An 18,533-nucleotide genomic window follows, 5' to 3' on the forward strand; every position below is an offset into this window, starting at 1 on the left:
CAGACTTGCCCTCCTTTTTCTCGGACGCAACCCAACAAGCTAGGTGACAGTGCCAAATCCTAACCGAATTGCTCCGAAGCTTAGCTGGCCAAAAATGTCGTGAACCCTCACCATCAGCACCTCCAACCCCATTCTCTAGTTCCTAGCCTTAGTCCTCCCATCTCCACCCTCTCGGATTTAGCAAGACTAGCTTCACCATTGTTTGTCACCTTGATCATCGGCACCCCCTCAGCATCGTGTGGTCCTTTGGTAGCATCAACTTCATCTCTCTCACGCTAGCTCCACCAGTGCCTCGCTCTGCCATCTCTCCATTATCGTTCATGCATAGCTATGTGTGGCTGAAGAAGCACGACTGTCTAGCCGCAACACCACCTGATCTCGTGAGTGCTTACCACATTGCTGCTGTTCAATCTGGGATTTAGTAGTCACGTGCAGCCTGCATTGGGTGCTCGCTTCCAGCCCTGTGCTCAGCATCCTTTCATCTGGCCTCAGTACGGTGTTTGTGGGGATAGTAGACGACGTATGTTTTGTGGACGTGGTTGGTAGAAGGGCGGTCCCATGCGATAGTCGCCACCCTGTTCGCAGTTACTCACTGTAGGTAGCCATAGTAGTAGCCATACTCTCCCACAGATCGTGAGCACCTCCAGACCCCATTAGCTCCGGCCACCTCCATTTTAGATCCACCCACTCTTGATGTCAAGGCCTTGCACTCATGCTCAATTTTATCTTGTTCTGAAGAGTTTTCAACTACGTAAGTTCTGCTTGTTGACAATCTGAGTTGGGATGTTTCTTTAATCACTAGGCATTGTTGAATTTGCATGTGTTATAGGTAGATGTTAATGGATTTTATTCTGAGAAATATGCTCCTCTATACATGTGCAGGGATTCTAAATCCCTATCACATGTTTGATAAAATGCCAAAACCAAACTTGTTTGGTTATGATTCTATGATTTCCATGATGTTTGGCATTTTGGGTACTTGTGCTTGTTCGAGTTTACTAGAATTGTTGCATTAGGTTTTTGGTATGGCGGTCTTGATTGGTTTGGGGATGAGTAGTATAGTTTACAATGTCTTTGTTGATGCTTTTAGAAAATATGTTGATTCGTATGTGTTGATTCGTATGCACTAATAATGTATGAATTTGTCCGATGCATGTCAAATATTTGATGAAATGCAAAAGAGAAATGTTGAGTTATGGAATTTGAGTTTGGCACCCCTTACACACACTCATGCACGCACTAGTCTTTACACACATTTATGCACACATTTACACTCACAGGCATACACACTTTCACATACGCACATGCATATATACATATATCCATGCATGTGAACATACATCATCATCCATGACATTATCCATTCATGCATATGCATACCCATCACACATCATAAATGAATGCATGTTCATTCTTATCATGCACACCAATATTCATGCATTGCATCAATATTTGTCATTGTTCATTCATGCATGCATGCATACGCATGCCCATTCACGTGCCATACATGCATGTTCATTCTTATCCATGCATACATATATTCATGCATTACATTAGTTCATTATTCATTCATGCATGCATGCATGCATATGCATGACCATTCATGTGCCATACATGCATGTTCATTCTTATCCATGCATACACATAGTCATGCATTCATGCTTATACATGCACCATGCATCATTCACACATATATTGTAAAGACCTGAAGAATTATAACAATTAAATAATAAAAGAAATGAGAGGGAAAGGAAATCGTCGATGGGGACATGTGTCTCGTCGATGAGGAATTGCCGAGAGGGTTAATTTAGGGCTTGATATTTGTCAATGAAGGTTATGAGTTAATTGACGAAGTCCCTTCTTGACCTCATCGACGAAGAGACGTATCTTGTCGACAAAGGCTAGTGTATAAGTATGCCAAATTCAGATTTTAGCATAGAAAACTTGCATGCAGGTCTTTCTCTCTCTAAGAAACCTACCCCTTTACCTTCTCTCTAACTTTATGGCTTGGGTTTTCACTGGTTTGACGATCTGAACCGCCACACTACTTTTAGGAAGATTCTCTTCATTTCTGCAGGAGTGGATTGTTGGTTAGGCTAACTTGGGAACCATCCCAAAATTTGGGTAAGTTAGTTAATTTAAGTTTATTTAGGTTTTTGGTGTTTCTGAACTAAGGAGAATATGTTAGGAAAGGAAATGCTGAAGTTTTGTTAGGGGAAAATGTTAATTTTAGGGTGTTGTGCTGGGAACACTGTAGGTGTAGGATTGTGTGTTTTGTGGGCTTCTTAGTAAGCGAGGTAAAAGGATAAACTAAGTTAGAGTTTTCCATGAAATTATTTACTATTTTATAGCATCAAATTTCAGGAAAGTATGTATATTATATAATTATGTTTGGGAAATACTGTTATGAACAGGAATATGATTTAAACGTGTTTAATTAGAAAATATGATTTTGGAACAGATTTTACATTCAGGAGGTTACCCTATTTCTGTGTGGCATGAGTTTAGTTTCCATATAATGTGTATATCAGAATAGAATGTTTTTCCCAGATCAAGCATGATATGATAATTTTCATGGCTATTATAAACCAAGACAAGAATCATGATTTTATATATTTAAACAGTACAGAAATTTATGTTTAAAATATTATGTTATGCCAGCGCAAATGTCATGATTCATGTTATGTTATGCCAGTGTAGATGTTGTGTTTCATGTTATGTTATGCCAGCGCAGATGCCGAGATTCATGTTGGCGCAGATGCCATAATCAAGTATGATAAGAAAGAATTTATAAAATATGTACATGATAGTTATTATTATGAAATATGAAACAACTATATTCAGTATATCAAACTTATTATATGATATCAAAACCTGGATGGCATGGTTTAGTACAGTTTCAGGAGCACGGTACTGTAGCTATATATTTAGAATTATGATAGTGTTACCACACAACAAGTAGTGTAGGAGATGGCAGTCGATGTGGCTTCAGTGTAGAGTGGAGTAATTCCCCTAGCAGTCCGGGACTAGGTATGGGTGGACCCATCGTACTTATAGACTTATGATTAATCAAGCATGGTTGACCAGCCATTGCTAGGTCTAGCTTTCGGGATGCACAACCTAATCATGTGGGGGCAAGACATGACACCAGCTAGCTATCCATCCTAGGTGTATTTCAGTATTGTACAGTTATATAAGATGATTTTCATGTTAGTAATTTAGCACGTTATATTATGTTATGAAAAATCATGATTTATTCAGGTATGATATCAATAGTTTTTACCAGATATGGTGTATGTATTGATATTGTAACGACCTGCTTAAATTTTTATATTTATATATATATTTTAAAATAATACAATTCAGGATATCATGCTCAACCTGAACCCATAGGTACCAGGGATACATCAAAAAATAGCACGGAAGCATAAGCAGCAGGAAACATAAAATCATAAATAACTCATAAACCCAACATCACTTTTCACAATACAAGAGTTACTACAACCATTGTATTTAAGTATATACACAATACACAACCCAAAAGATGCCCTAGGGTCACTTCTCAAAAGTCCATCAGACCCAATCTAAGTACTTACCCTTTAGGAAGGGCAGATTGACAATAACTACCTCAGTAGAGCTTTATCCGCTCTCCTATCTGAGGCTCCTAAAATGTTTATGAAATTTTGGGGTCAAACACCTCTCGGTAAGGAAAATAAACTAATACTAGTGTGTGGCAACATAAGTATTTCTGTGTTCTATATAAAATCATACATAAACATATTAGTATAACTATTTGTATCATATTTGGGAAACATAAATTCTCATATCATGGCAAAACATACATGATTTTTATAAGCATAATTCATCTCATATAAATAATAAAATGAAAACCTCCCTGGTAGGTTAGCTCGCTGTTGTCATGTATTACCCCCATATGACTGGGTTGTGTGGCCCGAAGGCGGGACCTGACAATGGTTAGCTGACCACTGCCAAGTCCAAAGTATAGTCTATAAGTCCGATGGGTCTGCCAGACCTGGTCCGTATACCAGGGCACTCACACTTCTTAAAACCACATCGACCATCCAATCTCACACTACTCCGTACAACAGCATTAACACAAATATCTTGATAAATCATAAACACATAGCATTGGTACCGTCCAAGTGCTAGCCTAGACCTAGCCAACCAGGTTATGATAACATGTAACATATAACCAAATTGTGATACATGGATATTTCATACCATTAATTATCAAATCAATCATATCATTTTGCATATATACGTATATCATGAAAATCATCGGCCCTACGCTGGTATTTCATATTTTACCATAGTTCAACCCATATGTAGGCAAATTATATCCATAGCTCGGCCCATATGTCGACAAACATATCCATAGATTGGCCCGTATGCTGGCAAATCATATCCATAACTCAGCCCGTACGTTGGCAAACATATCCATAGCTCGTCCCGTACACCGATTTTTCATTATAAAAATCCATATTTTTATCATATTCCCAGAAAATAGTATTTCATTATAAATTCTACTAATGCCACATGAAATAGGTTTCGTATATATATAAACATACCATATTTTACAGCAGTATTTCCCAAACATAGAGCATATATAAATATATTTATTTTCCTGAAATTAGATGCTATAATAACATACATACATTTTCATAAAATAACTAGCTTAGTTTATCCCCTTACCTGATTCCTGAGAAGCCCCTAAAAAAAGAAATCTCGCACCCACAGGGTTCCCCGTTTAGGACCCTAAAAACGACATTCCCCAGAATTAAACTTCAGTATTTCTACGCGTACTACGCTTTCTACAACTATAGAGAAAGCCAAATATCGAGTAAAAGCCTTACCCTGAGTTTAGGATGAATTTCAAATTTGTCCCACCGATGATCCACTCCAGCAGATATGCAGAGAACTTCTCCAGGAGTGTCATGGTGACTTCAGATCATCGATTCAGTGATAAATGGGCCCAGAAATTAAGAAAGAAGGGTGGAGGGATGAAGGGAGGAGAGAGAGAGAGAGAGTTTGGGTGTCGAAATTTAGCTTAAAAATTAAGTTTGGCCTATTTATACATTGGCCTTCGTTGATGAGCCACGTCACCTCGTTGGTGGGGTCAATAGGAAATTCGTCGACGAACCCTTCACTCGTCAACGAAATTCAAAGATGCCCAAAACATCCTCTTGGTATTTTCTCGTCGATGAAATGCTCCCTCATCGACGAGCCCCTCATGCTCTCTCGTCGACGAACCCCCTGAATTCATCAACGAGGCTCTATTTTCATTTTCCCTTTTCCCCTTCTTTTATTATTATTTAAATATTAAAATTTCTCCAGTCACTACATTCTCCCCTCCTTATAAAATTTCGTCCTCGAAATTTACTGTTCATGTAACTCATCATCCCTTAAAAGAAAAAAGATCTACTTATTTTATTACTTACCCTCACTTATGGCGAAGGAATACCATGGTTACATTCCAAGTCCTGGGAGATTACATATACAAAAGAAAATTCTCCCAAAACTAAAAGGCTTCTTACTAACTAAACTTTACATGTACCTGCAAAAAAAAATATTACTATTACCTAAGCTTCTTGAAATAACTACGGATACTGCTGCTTCATTTGCTCCTCGGACTCCCAAGAAGCCTCTTTCAACATATGATTCCTCCACAAAACTTTTACCAAAGGAATCTTTTTGCTACATAACTACTGTACTTTCCTATCCAGAATCAGTACTGGCACCTCCTCAACACTAGTGAATCACTGAGCTCCATATCACCATAACTGATAATATATGAAGGGTCTGGAATGTATTTCCTCAACGTAGATACGTGGAATGCATCGTGAATTATGGATAACATAGGTGGCAAAGCTAGCATGTAGGCCATCGACCCCACTTTCTCTAGAATCTCAAATGGACCAATAAACCTAGGGCTAAGTTTACCCTTCTTCCCAAATCACATAACCTCTTTCAACGGAGCTATCTTCAGAAATACATTATCACTAACATCAAATTCAAAATTCCTGTGGCAATTATCAGCATAACTCTTCTGTCGGCTCTGAGTTGTACTGATTTTATCTTTGATAAGTCGAACCTTATCACACGCTTGCTGAACAAGCTCTGGTCCAACTACTCACCACTCACCCACTTCATCCCAAAATAAAGGAGAACGACATCTCCTACCATATAGAGCCTTAAACAGTGCCATGCCAATGCTGGCCTGATAATTGTTATTATACGCAAATTCCACTAGCGGCATGAACTATATCTAACTACCATCAAAATCTAATACGCATGCTTAGAGCATATATTCTAATATCTGTATCGTCCTCTCAGTTGTTTGACTGAGGATGGAATGCCATGCTAAACGATAATTGAGACCCCAAGGCTTTCTGCAAACTCTTCCAAAAACGTGATGTAAAGTGCGGGTCTCAATCTGACACAATAAATACTGACATCCTATGTGAACGACCTATCTCATGAATGTAAATCTTCGCCAACCTGTTGAGGAAGTAGCTTATCTTGATAGGAAAAAAGTGGGCGGTCTTAGTCAGATGGTCAATAATCACCCAGATGGCATTCTGGCTGTGCAACGCCATCGGTAGTCCTGACACAAAATCCATAGATATATGATCCCACTTCCACTTAGGGATAAATAATGGTTGCAACTGCCATGCCGGTCACTGGCGCTCAACTTTTACCTGCTGGTACGTTAAACACTAGGCTAGATACTTAGCAATCTCTTTCTTCATACCACTTCACCTGTATGACTCTCGCAAATCCATGTACATCTTTGTACTGCCGGGATGAACTGTGCACAGAGATCTGTGAGCCTCTTATAAAATAGTCTTCCTGATCTCAGTATTAGCAGGAATGCATAATCTGGAATAGAATCACAAAGTTCCGTTATCTCAAATACTGAATTCCTCCCCCTAACCACTCGACACTCGGTCCATCACCTCTGCTAATTCTGAGTCTTCTTTCTGAGTAGCTTTAATTCTTTCCTACAGAGTAGGTTGCACTACTAAACTGGCGATACATACTTGTGAATCACTCTTAACTAATTCAATGCCGAGTCTCTCCAAATCCATCATAATTGGATACTAGATCTTCATAGTTGCCAACACTGATTCCCTAGACGTCTTGCTCACTGCATCAGCCACCACGTTAGCTTTCCCTGGGTGGTAACTGATAGTGTAGTCAAAATCCTTAATTAGCTCCAACCACCTTCTCTGTCTCATGTTCAATTCCCTTTGAGTGAAAAAGTACTTTAAACTCTTGTGGTCGGAAAAGATTTCACACCGCTCACTATACAAATAATGCCTCCAAATCTTCAATGCGTGTACCACTACAACCAATTCAAGATCACGGGTAGGGTAGTTCTTTTCATATTCTTTCAACTGTCTGGAGCATATGTCACCACCATGCCATGCTGCATCAACACACAACCAAGTCTTTTCAAGGACGCATCACTGTAAATGACATAACCCTCACCTCCCTGACAGAATGATCAATACTGGTGCTATGACTAACTTTTGCTTCAATTCCTGGAAACTCTACTCACAGCTATCGGCCCACTCAAATATGACATTCTTCCTAGTCAGTCGTGTCAGAGGTTCCGATAATGCTGAGAATCCCTCAACGAAATGATAGTAATACCCAACTAACCCCAAGAAACTCCCGATCTCTTGAGCATTCCTTAGTTTATCCCAATTCACTATTGCCTCAATTTTACTAAGATCCACAGAAATACCATCTCCGGAAATAACATGCCCTAAAAACAAACCTTCTCTAGCCAGAAATCACATTTACTGAACTTAGCATGCAACTTCTTTTCCTATAGCGTCTGCAGAACTTGCCTCAAATGTATCTCGTGCTCCTCATAGCTCTTCGAATAGACTAGTACATCATCAATACAAATAACAACAAACTGATCTATATATGGATGAAAAATCCTATTCATCAAATCCATAAATATAGTAGGAGCATTCGTCAGACCAAATGGCATAACAAGGAATTCGTAATGCCCGTACCTGATAATGAAGGCCATCTTTGAGATGTCTTCTGCTTTCACTTTTACCTAATGATAGCCGCATCTGAGGTCAATTTTCGAATACACCCGTGTACCGTAGAGCTGGTCGAACAAATTTTTGGCCTTACAAGGCTTAATATCCTATTTTGATGCTAACAAACAAGTGGATCTTAACATGCTATGTTAAGTGATGTATTTTCAGGACTAAATGAAGAATGCAAGGTTAAAGAGTTCATAAAAGCTTGTACCACAGATAAGGATGATTACATTAAGCTTGAAGCATGGATTTAAAGTTTAAAGCCTAAAGATCATGAGAGCATTGATATTAAAGAAATAGATTCAAAGAATGAAAGCCCAAGTGATCAACATGGAAAGCTCAAAGAAATATGAAGCAAGCATAAAGACCTTAAGGAATTCAAGGATTGAAAATTTGAAAGAGTCTAGGAAATTTCATGTAAGTACTTCAAAAAATTTCAATATGGATGCATGAAACTCTTAGATAAATTTATTGGACCTAGATACCTTTGAACATACTTGGAAAATATTTTTATAAGGTCAAAAATTGTTTCAAAAAGGTTAGAATCAGTTTTGGAATGAAAAACACCAAAATGAGGATTTCTCAAATGTTGTCAAGTTATCTACATCTGCATTGATGTACATTTTTCTCCCTCAAAATATTCTTCTTTTAAAATGTGTTCAACATGAACGCTTTAGGAGTTTCTCTTAGTTTTCATTTGAAACCAAGGTCATCAAATTTAGAGTTACACATAAAAAGTTATGACCAAAATACTGAAGGGTGTTCAAAGTTGACAGCATGACAAACGATTGTCAAGAACTGGATAGTTGACTGCTAGTGCACTTTGAGGCATCTATGTGGGTTTGGATAGATGACTGCCACCTTTTTGCCCCTTTTTTTTGACTGGACAGATGACTACCCAAAATGGACAGTCATATGTCAGGCGGCTGTTATGAATTTTCTCATAACAGTCAAATTTTTAAATAGGGTTGTTTGTGGCTCAAAACTTATTTTAACTTGGGGAATACTTCAAACCACTTGAGGATCAAGTTATACGCTTTTTAAAGTCTATAAATAAGCCTTAAAGATCATTGAATCAACACAACCAAGAATTCAAATTCTAAAAAAATTCAAAGTCTCTCTCAAATTGCTCTCAAATTCTCAAGGCTCTCTCTTGCTCTCAAGCCCACATATTGTGCATGAATTCAACTGAGTTTTAGCTGATCTTCTTCCACCAGAATTGTGCTACAAATTCTAAATCTTTTAATCATTGAAAGAATTAATCGGTGATATACTTCCTTAAGCTTCAAGTTAATTTCCATATTGTGATTTACTTTGAAGTAAATTAGTTGTGCTGTAATTGGTGTACTAACCAGCTCTTTGAGGAGCAAGTTCTTTGTATGCATCTATTTGATCTTTATCTTTTAGATTGATGATTTCAAGGGTTGTTTGGATCGTTGGATAAGCAAGGGGATATTGCTTAGAGAGGCGGGCTTTAGTCTAGTTAAGGAGTGACCAAATGAGGGGATATAGTTTGGAGAAGGCAGGTTCTAGCCTTAACCAAGGAGTGTTGTAAAGGTTTGTTCCACCCATTAAAGGAACAGGTTTAGTGAATCCTTTGGTGGTTTACCAAAGGCGAGGACGTAGGCTGGGTATAAGCCGAACCTTGTAAAAATCTCCGTCTCACTCTCTCTTTCTTTACTCTTTATTTTCAGTACATATTTAAATTGTGTGGATGGTTTAAATTGAAAATCATATATACTACGTATATTTGGGAATCAAGTAAACTTAAAGTTTTATTTTGATTTGGGTTGTGGAAACCGAAAGGGAGTACGTTGGTTAAACTATATCTTACGAAAACCATATGGGAGTACGTTACTTGGTTAAACATCCCAAAGAGAAATTAACTAAGAGTTTATCTGAATTCTAAATATTTGGAAAGGGTGATTGGATTTTATATTGCACATCATATTGAAGAAGCAAATTAATTTGTACAAGGCTTGTTCAAATTTGGCTAGTATAAACAAACAACCATCTTGAGTTTTTATATTACATAAGTGCTGTGTATTGGCTTGGTTGTTTGCTTTCTAATTATAGTTGATTGGTTTGGTTGAATGATTGGATGTTTGTATGGTTAAGGATTAAATAAAGAAACTAAGTTCTTGAGTGCTTAACAAATTAAACAAACCAGTCCGAAATTGGTTAAAAGAAATAAAATAAGTTTAAGAATTCTAAAAAGGAATTAAAAGAAATTTTTTAAAAGTCTAATTCACCTCCACTCTTGGGAAGCTATTCCTAATTTCAATTGGTATCTGAGCGGGGTTATAGAAACTCTTAACTAGAAGCTATAAAAAGATCTAAATGGCTAACTTAGGCATAGCTCCATTTGGAGAGGGACAATCTTCAATTAGGCCACCAATCTTTTGTGGACACAACTATACATTTTGGAAAAAGAGAATGCAAATATACCTTCAAACCATGGATTGGAAAGCTTGGGATCTTGTCACGGATGGTGATCTAATTCCTACCACATTAATTGATGGAAAACAAATACTTAAGGAAAAGAAAGACATAACTGAAAGAGATTATAAATTGTTGCAAATAAACTCTAGTGTTATGAATGCTCTATATTGTGCTTTAGATGTCAATGAATTTAATAGAGTAATGGCGTGCAAATCAACTAAGGAGATATGGGACAAGCTAGAAGTAACATATGAAGGCACTATAGATGTTAGGGATAATAGGATCAATATGCTCACAAGTGAATATGAAGCCTTTAAGATGAACCTGGATGAATCCATAACTAATATGTTCACTAGGTTCACTCACATAATCAATTCCCTAAGTGCTCTAGGAAAAACGTACACTACTTAGGAAAATTCTTAGAGGGTTGCCACCTAAATGGGAACTAAAAGCCACTGCTATAACGAAAGAAAGAAATTTGAAAAACATTTCCTTAGATAAACTTATAGGTTCTCTCCTTACATATGAAATGACAATGAATGAAAAGAATGGAAAAACCAAAGCCCAAGAATCAATAGTCTTTAAAGCCTTAAAATAAAAATCAAGTAGTAAAATCGATGAAGATGAAGAAGCCTTCATATCTAAAAAGCTAGCAAGGATACTAAGAAGGAGAAACAAATTCAAGAGAAGAAATCAAAAATGTGAATCAGATGAATCAGAAGAAGAAGTTAGCAAGAAATCAAAGAATAAAACTCCTACGTGTTACAATTACAACAAAGCTGGACATATAAAATCGAAATTTCCACTACTAAAGAAAGAGTCTAAGAAGAAAAAGAAAAAGGCCATGAAAGCCACTACTTGGGACATGATGACTACAAGTAGTTTTGAAATTGAATCAAGTGACCAAAAGGTTGCTTATACGTGCTTTATGGCTTGGGACAATGAGGAAAGTTCTTCAGCCAAATCCTTAGATAATTCTTGTAGTAATTCTTCAAATGAATCCAATGATGAGGGTATGCCATCTTATGAAGAACTACAAAATGATCTATTCAAAGTACATAAGATGCTAAGCAAAGTAAATAAACAAAAAGCTTCATTGAAGAATAAGAATGAAGGTATAATGAAAGAATTAGAATCCCTTAAGAATACTGAAAGGGAAAAGGATTCAAAGATCAAGAAAATTGAAAATAAGTATGATGCTGCGATGAAAGAATTAGAAGCTAAAACTCTTGCTGAAAAAGAAAACGATTTGAAAATTAAAGAATTAGAATGCAAGAATGAAAAAATGATAGAAGACCTTAGATCCCTATCCTCTACGGTATATGAGAAAGATATGTATATTTCTGAATTAGAAAATAAAATAAGAAAATTATCTTTAGAGATAGAGAAATCTCAGAAGAAGGTTGATAACAAGAAAGAGATAGAGTTAAATGATCTCAAAAATCAGATTGAAGATAAAGAAAAAATCATTTATAACTTTACTAAAGGAAAAACAAACTTTGACAAAATGGTAGGCTCCGAAAGAATGTCTCTAAATAAAGAAGGCATTGGATTTAATGGAATTGAAAATAAAAAGAAAAGGAATCTTTACATGGGTTATTTCTCAAAAGCCTTCAAAGATAATGCTACCACATCTAGTAATGCCTACACTAATACAATATGCTATCAATGTAAGAAAAAGGGGCATGTAAAGTTTGAATGTTCATTTAAGAGAAAAAGAGTGAAAACTAAACAAATATAGAGAGTTAAAGAAACATCCTTTATCAAACCAACCGGACCCAAGAAAGTATGGGAACCAAGATGAAAGACTAGTTCATAAATAAAAAACTCCATGGATTAAGTCATTCCCTTTTAAAAATTGAGAAAGTAACTTAATTCATGATCAACAAATGAATTAGTAGGAAAACTAAAAGATGAGTTTAGAAGCTTATTATAACAAATTCAAAATGACATAGTTGGCAAAATCATAGGATGATTTTTTACAAGGCTTAACTTAAGAAAATATTAAGAAAATATCAAACTGAGCTTATTACATAAGTATTTCAAGTTGATTCAAGTATGATTTTTTTTACCTCATTAGGAAAAAGGAGACTTAGAGACCATAGCTTAAGCCTTAGAACATGCTTTTTAAAAGTTAAACAAGTTAATATTCAAAGATAAACTTAAAAAAAAAAGAGAGAAATCAAAAAATGGCTTAAAGAGGAAAAACTACCTAGACAAATGACTGTCTGGTTATGGACAGACGACTGGAAAATTTTGTATAGCTTAACTGAAGAACAGAAGCCTGACAGATGACTATCAAGGCTCTGGCAGACGACTGCCAGTGACTAGTGAGCCATCTGTGAGTGTTCTTCCAGACGACTGTCCACCTTCTGTGTATATTCAAAAATTGATGTGTTCATGGACAGACGACTGTCACCCTTCTGTTCATTTTTAAAACCTGATTATTTAGTGACAGACGACTGCCCCCTGTTGACAGGCGACTGCATAAATTTTTTAAAAAGATATTTGAGAATGAAATGCTATATGCTCCATGCTTACATGCCTATATGATATGCTATATGCTACATGCCTACATGCCTATGCTACATGATATGTTTGACTTATATTGAAAACTTATAGGTCACTATGTCAAAAATTTGAGCATGAGATTATTGAGTACAAGTATGAATTTTGATATGAGATTAATTTTTGATCATGCATGCTATTGATGAATTATATGTATAGACTTACTGCTTTTTATATTGATATCCATGAGTTATGAGAGATATAATGGTTATATTGGTATCCATGAGCTGTGTATAATGTGATAATGATTTTGGTATCTATAAAGTCTTCGGTATCCATGAATATTTTTGGTATCACATTTTAAAAATTTTAATTGGTATCACAATTTTACAAAGCTCACTTGGTATCACAATCTAAAAGTTAAATTTGTCTTTTAAGCATGACAAGTATGATTATATCTATGAGCATAGTATAACATTGATGATATTAGCATGATATTGATATTTGATACATGATGTGAATCAATGTTTTGAAACATGGGATGATGAAAGCAAAATTGATAACAAAACTGAATGTATTGAATTCAGGGGGAGTGTTATGTCATATTACTAATACTATAATTGTTTCCCTTTTAATCAATTCAGAGAATTTTCAATTGGTATCATTAATTAAATTTTCAATTGGTATCATGAATTTTAAATAGATATCATGAATTCAATTTTAAATCGGTATCATAAAATCAACAATTGAAATCTTGAATATTGTCTAAAGGAAAAAGTTGTTAGTAATGAAGTTACAACTCTTATACTTGAATTTTATAACACACTACACATGCTATATTGAAAAACTATAAATTGAGTGTGTTCACTTATTTGATATGCATGTTTGATGATATGCTCAACATATGATTTTACTTGAACTTAATCATTTTTTTTTTCCTTTTTGATGGATGTCAAAAGGGGAAGAAGTTTTAAAGCAAAAATTGAGCATAGTATTGCAAATTGCAAAAATGAGCATGAAGATAATATATATCAAAACGAGAAGTATTTGATAGTGATGAGAAGGATTGTAAAAGAGGTTTTAAAATTGATATTGATCTTGCAAATATTGTTAAGATGATGCTTATTGAAAGGGGGAGTCTTTTTAAGGCTCACTCCAATTTTTGCTTCTTGTTTGTCATCATCAAAAAGGGGGTGATTGTTGGCCTTATAAGGCTTAATATCCTATTTTGATGCTAACAAACAAGTGGATCTTAACATGTTATGTTAAGTGATGTATTTTTAGGACTAAATGAAGAATGTAAGGTTAAAGAGTTCATAAGAGCTTGTACCACAGATAAGGATGATTACATCAAGCTTGAAGCATGGATTTAAAGTTTAAAGCCTGAAGATCATGAGAGCATTGATATTAAAGATACAACTTCAAAGAATGAAAGGCCAAGTGATCAACATGGAAAGCTCAAAGAAATATGAAGCAAGCATAAAGACCTTAAGGAATTCAAGGATTAAAAATTTGAAAGAATCTAGGAAATTTCATCTAAGTACATCAAAAAATTTCAATATGGATGCATGAAGCTCTTAGGTAAATTTATTGGACCTAGATACCTTTGAACATACTTGGAAAATATTTTTATAAGGTCAAAAATTGTTTCAAAAAGGTTAGAATCAGTTTTGGAATGAAAAGCACCAAAAAGTGGATTTCTTAAATGCTGTTAAGTTATCTACATCTGCATTGATGTACATTTTTCTCCATCAAAACATTCTTATTTTAAAATGTGTTCAATATGAAAGCTTTAGTATTTTCTATTAGATCTCATTTGACACCAAGATCATCAAATTCAGAGTTACACAAAAAAAGGTTTGACCAAAATACTGAAGGGTGCTTGAAGCTGATAGCATGACAGACGATTGTCAAGAACTAGACAGTCGACTGCCAGTGCACTTTGAGGCATCTATGTGGGTTTGGACATACGACTGCCACCTTTCTGCCCTTTTGTTTTAATTGGATAGAAAACTGCCCAAAATGGACAATCTCATCTGTCACGTGGCTGTTATGAATTTTCTCATGACGGTCAAATTTTTAAATGGGGTTGTTTGTGGCTCAAAACTTATGGAAACTTGGGGAATAATTCAAACCACTTGAGAATCAAGCTATACACTTTTTAAAGTCTATAAATAAGCTTCAAAGATCATTGAATCAACACAACCAAGAATTCAAATTCTAAAAAAATTCAAAGTCTCTCTCAAATTGCTCTTAAATTCTCATGCCTCTCTCTTGCTCTCAAGCTCACATATTGTGCACGAATTCAACTGAGTTTTAGCTGATCTTCTTCCACCAGAATTGTGCTACAAATTCTAAATCTTTCAATCATTGAAAGAATTAATCGGTGATATACTTCCTTAAGTTTCAAGTTAATTTTCGTATTGTGATTTACTTTGAAGTACATTAGTTGTGCTGTAATTGATGTACTAACCAATTCTTTGAGGAGCAAGTTCTTTGTAGTCATCTATTTGATCTTTATCTTGTAGATTAACAATTCCAAGGGTTCTTACTATCATTGGCTAAGCAAGGGGATATTTCTTAGAGAGGCGGGCTCTAGCCTAGTTAAGGAGTGACCGGACGAGGGGATATTGTTTGGAGAAGGCGGGCTCTAGCCTTAACGAAGGAGTGTTGTAACGGTTTGTTCCGCCCATTAAAGGAATAGGTTTAGTGAATCCTTTTGTGGTTTACCAAAGGTGAGAACGTAGGCTACGTATAAACCGAACCTCGTAAAAATTTCCGTCTCACTCTCTCTTTCTCTACTCTTTATTTTCAGTACATATTTAAATTGTATGGATGGTTTAAATTGAAAATCATATATACTATGTATATTTGGGAATCAAGTAAACTTAAAGTTTTATTTTGATTTGGGTTGTGGAAATTGAAAGGGAGTATGTTGGTTAAACTATATCTTGCAGAAACCATACGAGAGTACGTTACTTGGTTAAACATCCCAAATAGAAATTAACTAAAAGTTTATCTGAATTCTAAATATTTGGAAAGAGTGATTGGATTTTATATTGCACATCATATTGAAGGAGCAAATTCATTTAGATACCAACTGAACAACCCCGATGCACCCTACTACACCTCATTGCAGATCCAGTCGGTGTAGATACCAACAACTTAGTATCTAACAAGTGTATTTCTGCCCCACAAAGTCTAGTGCACTCCGAAGACACAAGCGAGTGTGAGGCCCCTGAATCAAACGATGCAATAATTTTAAAAGAAACCATACTAATAATACCTGTCACCACGTTGCCGACTGTCTCAATATCACCTGACGTCAGAGTGAGCACTCTAGCTGGAGCTGTATTCCTCTACTGGCCCCCACATGGCTCCTGATATCCTCCCCGGTATAGTCTTGGAGCAGGAGCTTCATCTGGTGGTATAGGGCAGTCTCGCACCATATGACCCTGCTTATCGCAGCGGTAGCAGATAACTCCACCTATTCGACACTCTCTCTAGTGTCTCCTTCCACAAGTCTGACAGATAGGAGGACCTTGTAGTACCTGAACCTTGCATCCTCCATTCTCCTGCCTCCGTCCTCTGCCATGGTTACCTCTCCTCCACTGATTTTATCTAGGACCCTGCTGGTAGCCCGAAGATGCAAATCTCTTCCTTTGTTCCTACTCCTTTGCATCTAGCCACTCACCAACCTCTGCCAAGGCTGCTCTATCAACTAACTCAGCAAAATCCTGGATCCACAGCACTACCACTTGCTTGAAGATTCCTTGCCTTAAAATTCTCTCAAACTACCTCACCTTCTTTACCTCATTAGGGACAATATAAGGAGTGAAGTGAGAGAGCTCAATAAATCGCGCTGCATACTTCTGGACTGATAACTATCCCTGCTTCAGATTCAGGAACTCCTCCACATTAGCCTCCCTGACAGTAGTTGGAAAATATCTATCAAAGAACAATTCCTTAAACCAATCCTAAGTCATGGCTATTGACGTAGTCCTCTGTGGCTCCAGAAGCCTACACTAGCCCACCACCTCTTAGTCTCTCCTGTCAATCTATAGGTGGCGAAGAGGACCCTCTGTTCATTGATACACTACAACATAACCAAGACTTTCTCGGTCTCCTATATCCAGTTCTCAGCGGCTGCAGGATCGACCCCTCCTAAAAATGCCAAAGGATTCATATTCGTAAACTTCTCTATAGCGCACCTATGGTCTGCAGATGGACCATCCTACTCCCTAGAGCTCCTAGCGATCTTAGCCATAACCTGCCGAGCCACACTACGTAATACTACATCAAAGTCTGTCTCGCTCGCACTTGAGGGCCTTGCTCCATCACTGTTGCTCGCATGGGCACTACCTCCTCCTGGATCCATCCTAAAAAATAAAATATACAACTCGATAATCCTATCCTTATCATTTACCCACTTAACCTAGCCTCTTATCTTAACACTCTCAGCTTATTTCTAACCCTAGTCCGATATTCTAGGAACATAACCCGACAATAGTTTACTATGGTTTTCTTGAAATCGTCACCCCATGAAAAACACAGAAACCACCACGGTAGTCCTACCTCTAGACTTTAGAACAAAACCTTAAATCATTTCCTAAACTTTAGTATTGTTTTCGCTGCATTCTAAAGTCTACAGAACCTAGCAACCTAGGCTCTAATACCAAAATGTAATGACCTGCTTAAATTTTCATATATATATTTTTTAAAATAATACAATTCAACAGATTATGCTCAACTTGAACCCGTGCATACCAGGGATACATCAGAAAATAGCACAGAAACCTAAGCAACAGGAAACACAAAATAATAAATAACTCACAAACCCAACATCACTCATCACAATACCAGAGTTATAACCACCATTGCATTTAAGCATATACACATTACACAGCCCAAAAGATGCCCTAGGGTCACTACTCAAAATTCGATCCGAGCCTATCTAAGTACTTACCCTTTAGGAAGGGCAGATCGGCAATAACTACCTCAGCGGAGCTTTATCCGCTCTCCTATCTGGGGCTCCTGAAATGTTTATGAAATTTTGGGATGAGACACGTCTCAGTAAGGGAAATAAACTAATACTAGTGTGTCGCAACATGAGTACTTCCGTGTTCTATATAAAATCATACATAAACATATCAGAATAACCATCTGTATCATATTTGGGAAACATATATCATGATTTTCATGAGCATAATTCAACTCATGTAAAAAATAATATGAAAACCACACTGGTAGGTTTGCTAGTTATTGTCATGTATTACCCCCACATGACTGGGTTTTGTGGCCCGAAGGTGGGACCTGAAAATGGTTGGCCGACCACTGCCAAGTCAAAAGTACAATCTGTAAGTTTGATGGGTCTGCCAGACCTGGGGTATACACTAGGGGCACTCACACTTCTTAAAACCACATCGATGATCTAACCTCACGGTGCTTTGTACAGTAGCGTTAACACAAATATCATGATAAATCATAAACATATAG

Source organism: Malania oleifera, chromosome 6 (assembly GCF_029873635.1).
Source record: "Malania oleifera isolate guangnan ecotype guangnan chromosome 6, ASM2987363v1, whole genome shotgun sequence".
In the NCBI taxonomy this organism is placed as follows: Eukaryota; Viridiplantae; Streptophyta; class Magnoliopsida; order Santalales; family Ximeniaceae; genus Malania; species Malania oleifera.